General features: G+C 49.1%; 1 long non-coding RNA gene across 1 annotated transcript; it reads right to left on the reverse strand.

Annotated features, from left to right (window-relative positions):
- Positions 1 to 675: 675 nt before the first annotated feature.
- LOC140849747 (uncharacterized) lies at positions 676 to 3,521 on the reverse strand. Its single transcript, XR_012131926.1, has 3 exons — positions 3,222 to 3,521; positions 2,677 to 2,804; positions 676 to 859 (listed from the first exon to the last, which is right to left on the reverse strand). It is a non-coding gene; the product is annotated as an uncharacterized lncRNA (long non-coding RNA).
- Positions 3,522 to 18,550: the final 15,029 nt, after the last annotated feature.

An 18,550-nucleotide genomic window follows, 5' to 3' on the forward strand; every position in this document is an offset into this window, starting at 1 on the left:
TTGCCAGGGTGGACTTCAGGGCAACATGGCTTTATATGAGTGACAGAAGCCATAGTTCCACCACAGCCATCAGTCAGATTCTCTCCCCACCACCCTCTCTCTCTCCCCTCCCACCCCACCCCCCCACACACGGTGGCCTAATTTAGAATCTGCCACATGATATTTACTAGCACTCATCTCCCCTGCTCAGCCAGTTTATTTCTTACTTGCCCCATTTAAACGATCTCCCCTCGGACTAAAACAATTCACAGTTACTTGTGGGGATCTTCAGGGTCCTGAGCAAGAAGATGGGGTGGACAGAGGACCCAGGGAGCCGTCAGCCTAGGCTCAGGTCCCTGGGTGGGTTCAGTGATGGGCCGCAGCATGACACCATCACAGCCCTACCGCCGGAGGCTTAGAATGGCTCCCACTGTTTAAATTCTGCTAGGCCCCAGTTTCTGACAATTTCAGCCTTTTAGGTTTCTGAATTTCAAAACACATAGTTACACACAGAAAACACAAGATCCAAATTTCTTAAGGGAACAGAACCTGACATAGACACCTAGAGGGCAAATACCTCATAATCGCTTCTGGAATTAAAGATAAGTTAGTAACATATGCATATAACACGGACCCTAGAGACCAGTGAGCTTAGAGAAGGGAAGCCAAACTCTCCAAGGGAGGCTGCCAGCTTTATTGTCAAGGCAAAATACAATTTAGGGAAATAAACAGTGTAAAGTGTTATTGGAGCAGGCGCTTCACAGAGAAGATATCCGAAGTGGTCACAAACATGAGAAGGTGCTGAGCTCCACTCCCGATCAGGGAAATGCACGCTGCGATCATAAAGCCATGCCAGTAGACTCCCACCTGAAAGGGGAAACTGACAATTTCATGTTAATTTCCACGAGTGTTGGCAAGGAAGGGAAGCAGCTGGAATGCCCAGGTGCTGCTGGCTGTAGGTGGGATAGAATGAATTGGTACCATCACTTTGCAAAACCATCGCAGGATCCTCTAAAGCTGGACATATGAGGAACTTTTGACCCAGCACTTCCACTTGTTCGAACATACCTAACACAGATACAAACATAGGTTCACCAAACACACATACAAGAATGTTCATAGCAGCACTCTTCATAGTCTCAAACTAAAACCGACCCAATAGCTCATCAACAGAATAGACAATAAATGGTGGGATAGTCACACAATGGAATATTCTACAGCAGGGGTCGGAAAACTATGGCCATGTGTTTGTAATCCAGGATGCCTGATGTGTAAATAAAGTTTTATTAGCACACAGCCCTGTCCATTGGTTTGAGTACTGTCTATGGCTGCTTTCGTACAATGCCAGCAGAGTTGAGTAGTTGTGAGAGAGGTCAGATGACTGAGAAGACTTGTATCTTTGCTATCTGGCCCTCACAGAAAAGTTCGCTGAGCTCTGCCCTACAGCACTGAGAGGAAGCAACATATAACTACAAACTATACTAAGGACGTACTGTGCCCTGTCTAGTGAAAGAAGGCTGTGGCAAGAGAGGACAAATTCGATGCCATCTTCGTAAAGTTGAAAGCAGGCAAAACTAACCCACAGTGTGGATGTGAGAGGTCAGGATAGACCTTGCCCCTGGGAGGCATAGGGGCAGGAAAGGACAGGACACTTCACAGATACTGAGTGTACTCTGCTTCTGAATTCACATGCAGGTGACATGAATGGGTTGTCTGGGTGGAAGTGTATCAGGCTGTGCGCTTACACGCACACTTCTCTCTATGTATGTGACTTCAGTGGAACAACCTTCAAAAACTTTCTCGGCTCTCCCTGCGCTCCACCAGAAACCTCCAGGCCATTCACCCTGCCCTCTCACGTGTATCTGCCTTCACACAGGTTGATGGTTCCCTCAGAAATCACTTCTGCTCACTTCGATAGGCCAATTTCAAAACTCAGTTCAGCTGTCCCCTCTTCCAGGAAGCCTTCCCACCATATTCCAGGGCTCACTGACAATCCAGGGAAGCAGAGAGAGGGAGAACCCCCCTGGAGAGTGACACCGGATTCTGGGCAATTTGGTAGGTGGCATCTGAAGCCAATCTCAAGTTCATTTGGAGAAATAAAAGAACTGTGGATGGCTGAATCACACAAGAGGCCAGGTTGGCAATCCTGGAGAAGTTCAGCTTGGTTTGGTGGAAAGAACGTGGGACATACCTGGAAAAAAGATCTGTGTGGCAGTCAGAGAATGGTGAAGTTCAAGTAACATGAGGCTGGCTCTGATTGACTCAGGCAAAGTGAGGAATTCATCGTCTTGAAAGACTAAGAAACCTGGGGCGGGGGTTGCACCTCTGACAGGCTGTCCTCTGGTGGTGACCCTAGCACAACATGCTTCCAGCTTTAAGTCCAACAGAACCAGTTTCTCTTTCCCAACAATTCAAGAACCAAGTCTCCCTGGCCTCATTTGGGTCACATGCGGACCCCTGGTGGGGGGAGGGACAGGCCCTGCAGAGGGAAACAGGGATGCTGTTACCAGTGGGGGAGGAAATGGGAGGCTGAGAAGGTCAGAAATACAGCCACACCATGCAACTACTTGATAACTGTGCCCTTACTGAATGAAGTTTCCTGATCTATACAAGGGTGGGGCCATCCCCACGGCATAGGGACATGGCAAAGATCACGTGTATGATGCTGGCGCCAAGCCCCTGGCTCTTAACGAGTACCTGGTAAATGATGAATCCCTCTACACCACTTTGTCCAGGCCAGGCGATGAGGGTCCAGGAGCACAGGCCTGCAACCACCATGCAGCTACTGAGTGTGTGTAGGGCCCTGTCAGTCACAGCCACTTGACCTGATAGGAGAATCATTATGTTATTTTTTTAATCATACAATTGAAACAAACAAAAATCAAGGCTCAGATTAATTCAGCCCAAAAGTGGAACACATTTTGTGATTTGCAACTCAAACGTGGCTTTAGATCACACTCTGACTCCAAATTAAATGTCACACTCCCCGGGGGTTAGGTAGGAAGGGACAGAGTTAGGGACAGACAGAAGACCTGGCTTCATACTGTGGTCTTGACGCTGATACTGACTAGGTAGTGTGACCTTGAGCTGAACTACTATGGGCCTCAGTTTTCTCTTCTCAATATTGTAAAGATTACAGGCACCATCAAAGTGGTCAGAACTGCAAAAACCACTGAAGTTCATAAGGTACAGTCTCTGACTGGGTCTCAGGAAAAATACATCAAGGAAGCTAGTGCATTTACCTCGGTCAGGAAAGCAGTCACAGAGCTTCTGCAGGAACTGCTAGCTTCAAGAGCACACCGGAGAAGCCAAGATCTTGGAAGCAAGAGGCCTTCACTGAAGGATCCTGAGAGCGTCTGGCCCATCTCTCCACCTAACAGATGATCAGTCATCTGACCTCTGCATGAAGCCCTCCTGGTTCCCAGCATCAGGGACAGGGAGAGAAGGCTGACACATGTGCTGATTTTTAAGGACCTTCCCTGACCCCCACCCTGCCCTCTGTGCTCCACCCAGGGATACTGGGCTTGGACACTGACACCCACTTTCCCTCTCTGCCCGCTGGTCGGGGCTCCAGGATGCAGGAAGCACACCCTCTCCTGTCTGCTTCCGGGTCCTGCACCAGGCTTCCTGTCACTGTCAGCATCTGCCCGGTGTGGCACCCCAGCAGGGCAGTCTGTTCCCTTTTGTAGTTTTTCTGACAGTCCCAGAACAGTCTCCGGGTCACAAGCAGCAGCCTCAGAGGCCTGCAGCCAAGCCCCGTGGTGGCCGGCCCTCCTTCACGCCTTGCCTGGATCCCCCCGGCCTCAGAATGGCAGAAGCTCCCAGAAGCAGCCTCATCTGTGATGATGGCTTCATGTTCTCTTGTTACGTCTTCAGTTCTTTAATACTTAGTTAACAATCCTTCATATTAATTCTCTCTGTGCCTCCAACTGGTATAAAGGACTCTGAGCAACACGCACGGGCTTGGGAGTCAGATGCAAATAGCACCTGGCTCCCTGCTTCAGGGCGGTAGGGCTCTGGCAAGTGGTTTAATCTTTCTCAGCCAGTTTCTTCATCTCTAAAGAGGGACAAAAATAGTCTCTCTCCGCAGAGGTGAGGCGACAATTCATCACGTTGATGTGTGTAAAGCACTTGATACAGTGTCTGAGAAACGGCCAACTCCCAACAAATGTCAGCATGTGGCTTCCTACAAGCCAGGCTGTCCCGTAGACGATTCTTACGATGTGCTGACACCTCTGGGAAGATACCTGGACCCTCCTGTGAAGGCCCGTCAGGCAGACACTGTTGGGAGTGCGCACAGTCATCTCCCCCCTCCTTCGCCAATGGCAAAGCCACCTCCTAGAAAAGCAGAAAATCCCAGGGAGTCCCCCCAGGGTCTCTTGCAGTAAAGCGTGAGCATGTATCCACCCTGGTCAACAGAAACCTGGGGGAGCTTCTGGGGCTCCCGGGAAATGTTTTCCTCCCTGAAGGGGGAGTAAGCTGCACCAAGAAAACACCTGACTTCCCTTCCCTCCTCCTCTGGACCAGTGCTTCTCACCCGGGGTGGCTGTGTTGCACCGGTGACATCTGGCCACGTCTGGAGACATTCTGGCTGCCACAGCGTGGCAGGAGGTGCTACTGGCATCTGGTGGGTGGAGGACAGGGATGCTGTTCAACACCCTACGGTGCCCAGGACGCCACCCAGAGAATGACCTGACCGAAATGTCCAAATGTCCATAATTCTTGAGGTTGAAAAAACTGTTCTGGATGCGACTGTATGACTAGATGACATCTGTGGCAACGATTTGGGGACCACGAGGAAAAGTCTAAAGAATCACAGAGTCAGTGAGTGTCCTGACACCAATGAGCTGCTGTGTAAGGAAGGAGGCACCAGTCTTCAGACTTCTTGTTAAATAACACAGCAAACTCTTCTTACTTAAGTTACTCTTAACCAGATATTTTGTTATTTGCATCCCCCAATATTTTGATATCCCCATTTTAGTCCAAGTGCACAAATCCCCACATGGACTGGCGCTGGTTTGCACCCATTTAATTCTCACCACAAACCCATGATACGGGGGAAGAAACTGATCCTCAGCATTACAATGAGAAATTGGCAGAGACAGAGAAAATGGAGATAGGTGGTGAGAGTGCCCACTTCTATGTAGCACTTTTTATCATTATGAAATGTTTCAAACAGTAAGTGCAGAGAATAATCAAATCAACACCCATGGATACACCAGCTAGATTTAACAGGTGTTAAAATGTGCTAGATGAGCTTCCAGTAATGAGTCCTGTGACAGACTACTTGTCTTCCAATATTGGTTCTCCTCTTCCCTTTAGAAATAGAACCCTCATGCTCATGCTGGAAATATGACTGCTGGAATAAGACTAGTTCCCAGCCTCTCTTGCAGCTGAGTATGGGCATATAACTGAGTATCGGCAATAATATATGACTAAAAGTGATGTGTACAACTTTTGGGTCGTGTTCTTAAAGGAAGTGCATGCCCTTTTTCCTTTACCATTGCCTGGCACTCAGATAAAATGGAGATGGTTGGAATGCAGATGTGGTGGTAGGAGCTAGAGCAGCTGTTCTGGGCCATGAGATGGAAACTACATTTGGAAGATGGAAGAACAACAAGAGAGAAGGAGCCTGGCTTTCAGATGATTGTGAAGCTTCCCTACTAGCCCCATACGCTTCCTAAGACTGCTGCATTAGAGAGAAAGATAATCTATTATGTTGTAGCCGTTGCTATTTTGGGACTCTTATTTCAGTAGCTGAACCACTTTCTGAATTTATACAAGTTTCCAGTGCTTTTATATGAATATCTCATCTATTCTTCATAACTAGACAAGGTCTAGAACTAAAGTAATTCACTTAGTTGTTCACTCATCCATCAATTACATTTGAGTGCCTACCACATTCCAGGCACTGATTTGAATATTAAGCACAGAGGGGTTCCCAGACTGTTCCTACAGCCCTGTCCCACTGGGATCAGTTCCCGACACCTTGGCTTCATCCTCTCTGCATCACCTGTCCAGCCTGCTTCTTTCCAACTGTGGTGCTACTTCAGGTCAGGCCACCATTCATTCTTGTTTACTCTCTTGCATAACCATCTTGACCTGCCTTGTCTCCACTCCCATAATTCCATGCTCCAAATATCCTCAAGCTCCCCATTGCCAAAGTCCAAACTTCTGGAAGCTGACACCTGAAGCCTAACCTCTCCCCCCTCTGTCCCAGCCACAGTGACCTAGATGCAACTTCTCTTGTGCATTCGTTCAGCCTGGGGTTCACATCGGCTGCCCCTCTGCCCAGCACGCTGGCTCTCCTGCTTGGCTCACTGGGAGGGCTTTCAGGCTTCAACTCCAGCTCGAGGTCTTCAGGGACCCTTCCCTGATTTTGCAGTTTCCTCGGGGCTCTCGCAGCTCCCCCTTCCCCACTCATCTGTTCCCTTTCTCCTGCCCCCATCAGTGGTGGGGAGGATGCGGAGGAGGCAGGTTCTATGTGTCACCCACGGCTGAATTTCCAGAGCCAACATAAAACCTGGCACAGGTGGGCTCCAAGGGGCTAATTGTGTGGAGGAGTGGCGGAGTCCCTGTTTTCCGAGTGGTAAAACTGAGGCTCAGAGAAGCTGCCTGAACTTGCTCAGGATGAGGCTTGAACTTGACCCCAGTTCTCCTGAGTTCCACTATACCAACTGCTATGAAGCTACCTCAAAATCCAGAGTTCCCCCTCAAACTCAGCCCGGGAGCTGTTCCTGGCAGGGGTGGGAGGTTCAGTGCAGAATTCCACGAAGCAGAGGCTGCAGACCTCCTGCCCTGAAATGCCAGTGGGGGGCACGTGAAAAACCTAAGTTCTCAGCCACCTCCTCACCCCCCGCTACAGACCTGAGAGCTGTGGGGTGAGGCCCCAGAACAGGCATTTTCCACCAGCTTTCTGGGTGGCACTGATGCCCACTGATATCAAGAACCTCTTGAAGTCCTGCAAACATGATACACACTATACCGCTGGTTCCTTTTCTCCCATTTTCCAAGTCCTTCCTCACACCCCTCAGCAGAGACAGCCCCTGGGAGGGAGGACAGGGAGGCTGCTACTGGAGGTAAGCCCTCTGGCACACCTCACCTTACCTTTTTGAGATTAATTAAGAAAAAAGCGGTGCTAAAACCATACCGCCCTTGGATGGCATTTTCATTTTGGAAATGTGACACTTTAAGCAGTTACTGTAAAAGGGAATAAAAAATGCTTACCCCTTAGTGACAGAGAGAGAACTGGAAAGGGTCCGGGGCTCCATGCATCTTAAACTGCAAGGAGGACAGCCCCAAATTGGAAGCAGGGACCAGGGTGGGTACAACACTAGGGCTGAATCTCAGCTCAGCTACTTCCTCTCTGTGGGACCTGGATCAAGTCTCTTCAATTCACCCGCAAAACAGGTGTAATGACAGTTATGCATCTTCACAAGATCATGAGGTTATAAAAGCATTTAGCACAGACATGGGGATAGTAATATGGCGATTATTTCATTTGCTGGAAGAGTGAATCTTTAGGAAGAATTAATGATGATTAAGAGGTAATATTGCACTAAAGGGGGAAAACCCTTCTATTATTATGTTCCACATGAGACAGAATGGGGGACTTCTTAAAGCTCATACAACTCTCCTGAAATTAACCTAAAGGGACAGCCTTCTTTGGAATCATGTTTTATTTCACAGTAGGTTAAATGCTCGTTAAGCTTTATTCAACATTATTACTGTAGGCAGGTGATGTATTGCTACTAATGTCTGATTCATCCTTTCCAATAGGTCACTTTTGCCTGGAGACATGACCCTTCCCTGCGTGTGGGGCAGAAACTGTAGTTACGCCTCTAGTGGCAGAGGCCCCAGCAATAATATCCAAAGTTCAGGGGAGACACTCTCAGATGGAGGCTCAAAATGCAGGTTTTAGAGTTCCAGCTGAGATATAGGTCAAGGGAGAGAACAAAAGGCAATGTTTTATTGTTTTATCCTAAACAATATGTCCCAAATATAACATATAAATATAGGACAAATGAGTCTTTAGGAAGAATTAGTGATGATTTAAGAGGTAGGAGATTGCAATAGAGGTAAAGAAACCTTCTAAGACACATGCAATAGAGCTGAGTATGTTAAAATGACTTGATTCCACAGGACAAGGGTGGGGGACTTCAGAGAGAACAAGTCTGTCACTTAAAGGGGCCCTTCCTTCTCTCAGTCAGGACCTGCTGGCTGGGGAGAGAGCAACACCCCTTAATAAGTTCATAAACATGACTGAAATTGACCAGCGAGCCCCTGCAGATTTCTCTCCCCATCAGCGTGGCGGTATGAGAGAACCTGGGAGCCCCATCTCCTGTGGCCCCAGAGGGCTCAGGGGAAGTTTCTCAGGCCCTAGAGGAAAGCAAGGGATGAGTAAAAAGGGGGTTAGTGGACAGAAAAGGGCTCATGGTGGGACAAGGTCGGTGGTGGTCCGTCAGAAACCAATGAGAACTCAGGTACCAGCCGAGCCAGCCTGGAAGGAATCTGAGGGCAGCAAAGAACTCCTTCCCTCTCCTCTTGACCCAGCATAAGCCCCTCCAATTACAGGTGTCACCCGGGGGTGGGCGTGAGGGAAGCCTAAACAGCTGAGTTTAGAGCTGAAATGGCCAGAGGAAAACCCCCAGAAATGGTTCCTTTGACTTGATTAAAACTTTCACCATTGGGCAGAAGGAGAGGTCAAGTTCAACTACAGGAGAAAAGGATCTGTTTTTGCATGTCTGAATTTGTTTGAAAAATCAGAGTCTCTACAGAAGCATCCCCATTAATGTTGGTAGATGAGCTACATGACTGCCAGTAACCAGTGTTGTCCTGCGGCCGGGCGTCCACCTCCCACCGCCCCCCATCTCCTTACCACTTACAGGGGGATGTTCACTGCTCTGCTTGTGCTTCAAGCTTTATTGTGGGGATCAAATGATCTAATATGTGTGAGAAGACTGAAAATATAAAGCTTCCTAGATAAGCATTGTGTTGATGATATTGATAATGCCGTGATAGGGATGTCTGCCTAAAAGACAGGAGGATATAGTGTCTGCCTTCAAGAGGTTTGATATTAAGCAGTAAGAGCTGGAACAGTCCAACATAGTCATTTTAAAAAAAAGAGTAAAAGTATAACCACAGCATGAAAGAAAAAGCAGGTTCAGTTTGATTGACGAGTTGTGTTTGAACGACAGAGCTTGAAAACGATGCCATAAACCTTTGAGATCCCAGTTTTGACATTTGGCTTTGACAGCTGTATCAAGATGTGAAACTCATCAAGGAAGTGAAAACGTGGTCTCGTTCCAGAGTTCATGAGCTGCTGCGGTTGGTAGAGACGGAGACCGTGGCACCAGCACAGGGAGGACCAGCCTCTGAGGGGCAACTGTCCCCCAGTGGCCAGAGCAGAGCACAACGACATCAGGATTATAGGGCCTTAAGGCACAAGGCCGGAATTCATGCCTTTATTTGTTCAGCAGCTGGTGTCTTCTGTGTGTGTTTTACTATTTCAGGCACTGGGAACACGAAAAGAGTGAGTCATGCCCCAGCCTTCAAAACCCACAGTTCCAATTCAAGCCTCATGAGCATGTAGAGCAAACTGAAATCCTTGTCCACAGCTGTGGAGTGAGAAGTGGAATAACCACTTTGAAAAAGTAATGTTGCAGAATCGAATAAAGCCAAACACACGTATCTTGGGAAATCACTCCTAGATGCCTACACGGTAGAAATGTGTAGTTATCTCCCCAAGAGATACAGGCAAGGATGGTCAGAGCCCCATTGTTCATAGTGACTCCACACTGGGAAGGACCCCATCACCATCGACAGCAGTGCAGGCAACGAATTGTGGCATGCCCACACAATGCAGTTCTCTAATGCAGTGTTCTCAACCGGGGGGGCAATTTGCCCCACCAGGGACATTTGGCAATGTTTGGAGACATTTTTGGTTGTTACAATCAGAAGGTGCTACTAGCATCTAGTGGGTGCCGGTCGACGGATGCCGCTAAACAGCCTCCGATGCACAGGACAGGCCCCCCACAACAAAGAATGGTTCCTCCAAAATGTCAGCGGTGCTGAGGTTGAGAAGTCCTACTGTACCATGTGAGAAGGTATGAGCCATGACTACACAGACTACATGGATAAATTCAAACACATTGAGCAAAAAGAAGTGAGACACAGAAGAGTGTGCATGTATGACTCCATTCATATAAAGCTCAAAACAGGCAAAATGAATCCCTGGTGTTAGAGGTCAGGAGAGTGAGGTGGAGGGGACATAAGACTTCAAAGGGGACTTCAAAGACACAGGTGATGCTCTGTTCCTTGAGATGGGGGCTAGTTAACTGGCACTGGGTGTAAATTCATGAAACTGAAGAGTTAAGACGTGTACATTTTTCTTATTTTTTTCATAGAAAGTGTATTTTAAAAATCCTTGCCCTGGTACCTGGGCAAGTTGCATCATCTTTCTGAGCCTCTATTTACTCATCTGCAAAATGGGACAGTAATAACAGGACCTAATTGAAGAGGACTACTATGGGGATGATTTAAGAAATGAGTCCAAAGTAACCACATAGTGATTGGTACACAGTGTGTATATGGTGAAAACAAAGAGATTAGCCAACATCTGCAGTGCCTGTCATTGGAGTGAAGTTTCCTTAGAAAGTCAATGTATGGGGAAGAAAAGATCACCCACTGATTGGCACAAGATAGTTCTGGTGATAATACCCAGCTGCGTGATCACAGGTAGGTCTCTGCACCCCTCTGGGCCTGCAGCCTCCCATTTGCTCCATGAGGGGCTTGCTCAGCACGGCACACTCTGATCTGCTCTCAGCCCCCTTGCAGCACACATCTGTTGCTGTCATCTTTTCACCTTCTGTTACCCCTTGTTCTGGTGACAGCTCCTCAGTATTTCTTTGGAGAACCATTTGTCCCCCACATACACAGTCCTGGTGAGCTGTCCGTCAAAGCACCCTGCCCTCCCTTGGCCAAGCAAAGCAGGCAGATCCACGCTGGACCAGCCAGCTTCTCTCCTGGATGAAGCAATGACCAAGTGGCAGAGCTGGTTCATCCCCAGAGCAGTGCTCCAGAGAGCCTGCCTGAGCCTTTCTGCTACAGGGCCTGCAGGAGCTCTCCACTCACCCTTTCCTGGGCCTGGCTGCTCATCTTCCCATCCACTCTGTGAGTCACCCCCGTGCCCTGTAGGAACGTCCCTGCAATGGTCTCTGTGTTTGTGTCCCCCCACCACCAAATTCATATGTTGAAACCCTAACCCCCAAAATGAGGGTTTTAAGAGGCAGGGCCTTTGGGAAGTGATGAGGTCATCAGGGTGGAGAGATGATGTTCAGTATTCAACAACATAACGAATGGGATTGGTGCCCTTAGAGGCAGAGGCCTGAGAGCTCCCTCTCCTTCTGCCATGTGAGGAGGGCACAAGGAGAAGTCGGCCGTCTGCAACCCGGAAGACCGCCCTCCCCAGAACCTCACCACCTGGCACTGATCTCAGACTTCCAGCCTCCAGAACCGTGAGAAATGTGTTTGTCGTCTAAGCCACACACTCTGTAGCTATTGTTTTAGCAGTCCCAGCTAAGAGAGTCCATTACTGCTTAAATCAGCCTGGGGGAGTTTCTGTTGCTTGCAACCCAAGAATCCTGGATGCTACATACTGGTATCAGTTGTAAATGACCTGCACCAGTTGGTAAGGAGCCTCTGTCCTGAGACGTGAATGTCCTCCTGCCACCCCAGACCTGCCCCTGGTGCACCTGGACCTTCCCATAATCCTGAAGCTAAATGGCCCATGCCTGGACAGCTGGGGCCTCTGGGCCCCATCCTAACTCTGCAGCTGGCTGTTAAATACTGAACATCACCCCTGCACAAACGACTCAGCCAGCTACGGTCCTCTGCAACCTTCTCCCCCAACCTCAGCTTCATCATCTATAACATGGGCAAATCAAACACGCCACCCTGGCTTCTCCTCAGGATGACATGGGGCAGGCACTGGCAGCTGTGAAAACACTTCTCAGATGTGAGGGTTCTTCTCATTACCCAGGGTCACAGAGCCCAGAGGTGGCAAAAGTAATTCCCAGGAGAAAACACCACCTCAGAAAGGAGCAGTCATTGCTAAGGGCTCTCAAAGTGACCTGAAATGATAAAAACAACTTCTAGGGAGGCAGATAATTGAAATGCAAAAGGCTGCTGCATTTGTAATTGCAGGTGTGAGCTGCTCTGTCTCAGAGGCCTTTGCCCACAGTTCTGGCTATGGGGGTGGGCGGCCCACCAGCAGGAGCCACACTGACTGGCCACCACTCACGTGGGGGTCTGCCCAGCTCCACGTGTGCCCAGACAGGTGGGACAGAATCGCCATCACCTCCTGTCCTGCAAGAACAGCGAGAGCCCTCAGTCACCAGGGGACAGTTTTTTGTCACCCAGCAGCTCTCCAGGGAGTTGTCATGGCACAAGGGCGACGGACAGTGGGAAAGCTGATCGCTCTGGGCAGCAAAGCCTTCCTGCAGAATCCCGTGCCCTGAATAGCCTGCCAGAGCTGGAGAGATCCTCCCTCTCCCACTCCAATGCCCTCTGTTTTCCAAAGAGGGAGGCCACGTGGGTAGGAAACATCCTGGGTGTGAGCCCTGATTCCCTCTCCTCCCGCGGGTCCTTGGGTGAGTCTGAGAGTCGGGCCTCACCCGAAGACCGCAGCAGGGCCCAAGCGCCGGGGCGGGGAGCGGCAGGCTAGCGGCTGCCCTTGCAGCCAGGCACTGTGCTAAGCCTTACTTGTGTTGATTAACTCACTCACTCTCCTAACAATCCTATCACCACTCAGTACGGTGGAGAGATAGGGGTCACAGCAGGGACGGACTGACTGGTCCACTTCCTGCCATTTTCAGCAAGGTCCCCAGGCCAGCACTTATCTCTTGTCCAGGGGAGTGCAAACTCTAAAGAAGCCCAACATTTCTATTTTCACATGAAATCTCTCCATTTTTAACTGTTGGAAACTTTTTAAATTTTTTAATTGGGAAAAGAAAGCCAGCAGGACACAGCTCACGGGCCACCAGCTGTCACCCCTCTCCAACAGGACAACAGCCTCTCTGACATGAGCTAAGGGATTTATCTGCCAAGCGTCCACGTGCCTCATCTGTGAAATGAGCTCCCTCTGGCCTAGTTTAGGATTAGGCAAAGTTAGAGACAGTGAACATAAACTGTTTGGTATAAAGTAAGACATGTATGTGCCTTAGTCGGTTTTGGCTGCTATAACAAACATATCCTGAGTAGCTTAAACAGAAATTCGTTTCTTATAGTTCTGAAGGCTGGAAATCTGAGATCAAGGTTCTGGCCCATTTGGCTTCTGAAAAAACAGCATTTGAATGAAAACTTGAAAAGAAGAGGAGGAGCCTGACACATGGAGAGATGAGGGAACAGTGTTCTAAGCAGAGGGAACAGCAAGGAAAAGGCCCTGAGGTGGGAACAGACATGGGGCAGCGAGACCAGAGGCAGACAGGAGGAGGATGGCAGGAGGCTGTGGAGGCAGATCATGTGTGGTCATGTGGGCCATGGTAAGCAGTTTGGGGTGGATTCTAAGTGCTCTGAGAAGGTTCTGGATGGTTTTGAGCAACAGAGTTCCATGAGCAGACTTATACTCTAAAACGCTAACTCGAGGTAGACCAAGGGAAGAATGGAAACAGACAGAACATTCTGAAGCTACCGCAACTGTCTACACAGAGATAACAGCTTCCAAGAGCGTGGCAGAGGAGAGAAGGGGTGAACTTGAGATACATTTCAGAAGCAGGATTTATAGGACCTGAGAATGAGGGAGAGAATTTTGGCCTGAGCACCTTGGTAGGTGGTCATGCCTAAAAGTGAGGTTATTTTCACATGGAGAAGAGGGGTGCCGCCAATTCAAGTTTCTCAGAGACTCCCAACAACAGCAAAAGGATTCTTTCTGTAAGTCCTGTGCGGTTCCAAAGATTGTAACAGGTGAAAAGGGAACTGGTATTCACCGACCAGGCACTGTTGTCCGGCTCTGGGGGGGATGCCCAAGGATGGCTGAGTGCCCCAGGACGTCCTCAGGAGAGCAGGGTTTTGTAGATAAATGTGCTGAGGCCCTTCCAGGGAGCTCCACCACTTCAGGGCCCCACAGGCCATTAGTGATCATAACATTGTGAGTATAGGATTCTGAACTGATTCCCAATCCAGTGGACTCCCGCCACAGGCCACTCACACGCAGCCATGCTTCTCCAGCTCCTCTTCAGAGATGGTGTTCAGTGTGCGGCTTCTAGGCTCACACTGCCTGGGTTCAAACCCCAGCTGTGCATGTGGCCTTGGGCTAGTGACTTGCCCTCTCTGTGCCTTATCTGCTAAATCAGTTCCCTGGATTGTTTACCTCTTGTAATTCTCCGAGGTACGGAGAGTCATCCGCAGCAAGGTCTCCTAGCTTGCTGGAGCTCACACGCCTCCCAAGTAACTGGGCTGGGCTTCTGAGTCAGGATCTCCAAGTCCGCATTTGGAATTCCCACCTCGCTCCTGGACGCCAACCAGTGTCCAGACCAGCCTCTGTTCCCTGCCTGGTGTTCTGGTGACAGGAGACCAAGCCCAGGAATTTTACAGGAAGATGGCTCAGCTGAGCACTGCCTGCAGCACCCCCTCCCCCAGTACAGTGGACGCAGCTTGTTCTTCCAGGCAGGCTCCGAGGCGCTGTTTAGGAAAAAATCCATTTCCACAGCAACCCAGGCTTGAGCACCACGCTTACAGTGAGGGCACTTAAGACCCTGCCTCATGGGAATAGCTCCCAGATAAGAGAGCCGTTAGGAGTTAGGGCAGTGGTGGGTTCCACTGATTCCTTTCCCTCAGAACCAGTGCCCAGCCCTCCCCCTCATGATGACCACCAACACACCGCCCCAGGGCAACTTTTAAGACTCCCCAGACTATCCTTTCCTCTTCCCTGACCTTCTCGCTCAGGGATCCCCCTGCTCTGTGCCTTCGCTACGGCGGGAAGACGATAGAGATGTGATCACACACCTGGCAGGGTCTGCACTGAAAAGCCAGGGAGGGCTGGGAGGGAGGCCGAGGGGCAGGGTGAGGGCAGTGCTTGGCCCAGGGGTCTAATGGTGACATTTCAGGCAGCAGGGGGATGCTGACTTGGGAGCTCAAAGGATTCTGGAATATTCCTCCACTCCTCCAGGCTAACTGACCTCACACCCCTTTGGAGGATTGGCACAATCCTTAGACTTCTTTTCAGATTCAGATAATTTAATACTCGTCACAAATTTCAGAAAAGCAGAAAGGAATCTTCTTCCAAAAGACATTCCCCACTTCCAAGCAGGCATCTCATTCATCCCTCTTATGCGTGTTCCAGAAAACACTTGGCAGGTAGATCATTCAGAGTCCCCCCAACTCCTGCAATCCCCCAAAGATCATAGCCCTGCAGGGATGAGCTCCAGGGGAAGGTGAAGAAAGAGAAACCCCTGGGCTTGCACTGTGGCCAGGCCACCACCTGCTCCCGCTGGGACCATTGCAGGAACCTCCTCCTTCCCTGGCCCCCCTGTTCCCATTTTCTCACAGCCAGAGTGGCCCTCTGGAACCGGAGTCAGCTCACATGCCTCCTCTACCCAGAGCCCTTCAATGACTTCCCAGCACACTTAGAGTAAAACCCAGCTCCTTGCCAGGACCTGCAGGGACTGGCCCTACTGCCTCCCAAGGGCCTGCACGGAATCCACAGATAGGTCCTTTGGGACAGCACCTGCACAGACTGCTAAAGCACGGGGCATTTCATTCTCTGGGCAGTCAGACACAGGAACAATGCTGCACGCTAGCAGCTTCAAACAAGATCAAAGCCATCCTGGCTTGCAGACTTCAGCACAAAACGCTCACTACCAATGAGCTAAATGAGGCTTAGAAATAATGTGTCAGTTTGCGTCTGCTTGTACTAGGCTGGGAATAGGATTTTAGAAGCATGGTGAGGAGCTGAATCATAATTCACAAACAACATAGAATGCAGAGACGCCACAATGGGAGGAATAAGAAATCAAGCAAGACAAAGTGTGCTGGGCTCTCCAAGGTAAATAAATAAATTTGCAATTGTTTCTTACCCCAGACGGATTTATGTTTAGGAAGCAAGAAAGTCACCCAAAGTCATGCTTTCTACCAGTCTGACAGAATGAGCTGTGGAGGCCCAGGGGCTCCTCTTTCCCTACCTTCCCCTGGAGCAAATCACTGCAGTGCCGGCCCCCTGGCCAGGGGGCTTCTTGGGACATGATGAGCTGGGTCTCAATTTCACGCCAGAAATGCACATGCCCCAGGCAAGCAACAAAGCAACAAATCAAATTACAACAAACAAATTAGTACATAATTAGCGCTAAACAAGGGCGAGCAATAGATCAGACCAGAGACTACAACTAGGGTCAACTTGCATGACAACTGCAATCTTTGGGGAGTATCTATTGCAAAGTGTCAGTAGCTTTCTCCCAGCTCTCAGGGAAGACCACTCTGATTAGCAAAGTCTCCCTTGGTTTTGAGAAGAAAAACAAATCATGCATCATGCATAACATTATCTGTCCATTCATTCACTCGGCAAACAGTGAATACCTACTCTGTGTTAGGCACGGAGGACAGAGACAGTACCAAACAAACAAACAAACAAAAATCTGCTCTCCTGGAATTTATATTCTGAAGCTGTATTGCCCAATATGGAACCACAAATCATATGTGGCTCTTGAGCATTGACCATGTGGCTAAGCCTAAGTGAGATGTGCTATTAAGTGTAAAACACATACCAAAATTTGAGGACTTAGTACAAAAAAACCCCTCATATCTCATGAAGAATGTTTATGTCAATTATATTTTGAAATTATATTTTTTGTATACTGAAGTAATAAAATATATTATTAAGATGAATTCCACCCATTTGGTTTTTACTCTTGTTCAAGGTGACTACTAGGAAATTTAAGATTATATATATGGGGACATTTGCACTTGTATTATATTTCCATGGGGCAGAACTGATCTGGGGTAGCTGATAAATAATAAATAAGTAATCAAATATTGGTTAATTTCAGAAAGTGATAGATTCTCTGAGGAAGATAAAATGGGATTTGGGATAAAGAGTGACGTGGCAGGATAAGGGCACTTTAAATAGCATAGTCACTGTCCCGGCTGAACTGCGTCCCCCAAGATTCATGTGTTGAAGTCCTAACCTACAGTAGCTCAGAATATAACTGCATTTAGTGTCGTTAAAGAGTTAATTAAAGTTAATGAGGTCACTAGAGTGGGCCCTATTCCAGTAGTGGTGTCCTTATGAAAAGAGATCAGGACACAGAAACACAGAGGGGCCAAATGGAGACACGGGGAGAAGATGGCCAGCTGACGGCCAAGGTGAAACCAACCCTACCCACACCTCGAACTTGGACTTCCAGCCTCCAGATCTGTGAGAAAATCAATTTCTGTGGTGTAAGCCATCCAGTCTGTGGGACTTTGTCATGGTGTCTAGGCTGACACAGGCGGGAAAGCCCTTTCCGAGGAGGAGACGTTGGAGTTGACGAGAATGACCAGTTTTGTGGAAATACCTGGGAAGATTATTTGAGGTGCAGAAAACAGCACAGAGACCTGAGGGCGGACCAGGCAGATGCCACAGCGCAGCTGGCCCACGTGAGGGAGGAGGCGTCGGGGGCAGGGGGCAGGTGAAGGTGGGGAGATGGGTCAGGCCACAGCACGGTTGCAGAACGGCCAGCTCAGCTCCCCGGGCCCATTATGATGTCCTAGGCGTCACCTGATGTAAGTCCTCATCTACAGAACAATCTCCAGGATGCCTTGAGGAGGTCTGCATCCTGGAATCCATTTATAGCGCCTTTCATTCAGAATGATCAACCCTGCTGTAAGCCAAATGCATCCCGCTTCCCGATCAGCTGGTGAGTCACCGCAGCAGAGGCCCCAGGGCCCCTGGGAACTGGGATCTGTGAATGAGGACACACGCAGGTATTTTTAACAACACCTGTCCTGGGGACCAGAAAAAGATTTTGAGGGGTGGAAAGGAGGTGAGCTGGAGGAACGGGCTGGTCAGAGGAGCTGTGATCACTAGGGGGAGGAGGCGGAGAAATACAGGCAGGTGTCTGTGGATTCACCAGACTTCCACGGGCTGGGGGTGGGATGAGGGCCCGCAAAGCCTGGACCACCCGAGGGCTGCCTGCCCCGCTTCAGGGAAGGTCTCAGAGCCGGCGGGGGAACATGGGGAGCATCAAGCCCACTCCCACTTGCTCTCCACCCTCTTTTAAAAATTACCATTTAATTACCTGCTGCATTAAATCCATGCTCCTTTAAAATTATAGAACAATCGAAGTTTCTACCCTCGTCCTAAATGACCCCTGTTATTGTTTTATATGTATTTTCTTATTTTTGATGGAAGAAGCATAGGTCTGATTCCCAGGAACTAATGAAACTAGTCACCTATAGCAGGGGGGGCAGGCAGGGGGAGAAGACAGGCGAGGGGACAGAGGAGGGATGGAGCTTTACTAAGGGGACTGTTTCACATAGTTGAATATTATGGATTCTTGTTCATCGCTAATAAGATTAAATAATTTCATTTTCAAAAAAT

The sequence above is a fragment of the Manis javanica genome, chromosome 5 (genome assembly GCF_040802235.1).
Source record: "Manis javanica isolate MJ-LG chromosome 5, MJ_LKY, whole genome shotgun sequence".
Taxonomy (NCBI): Eukaryota; Metazoa; Chordata; class Mammalia; order Pholidota; family Manidae; genus Manis; species Manis javanica.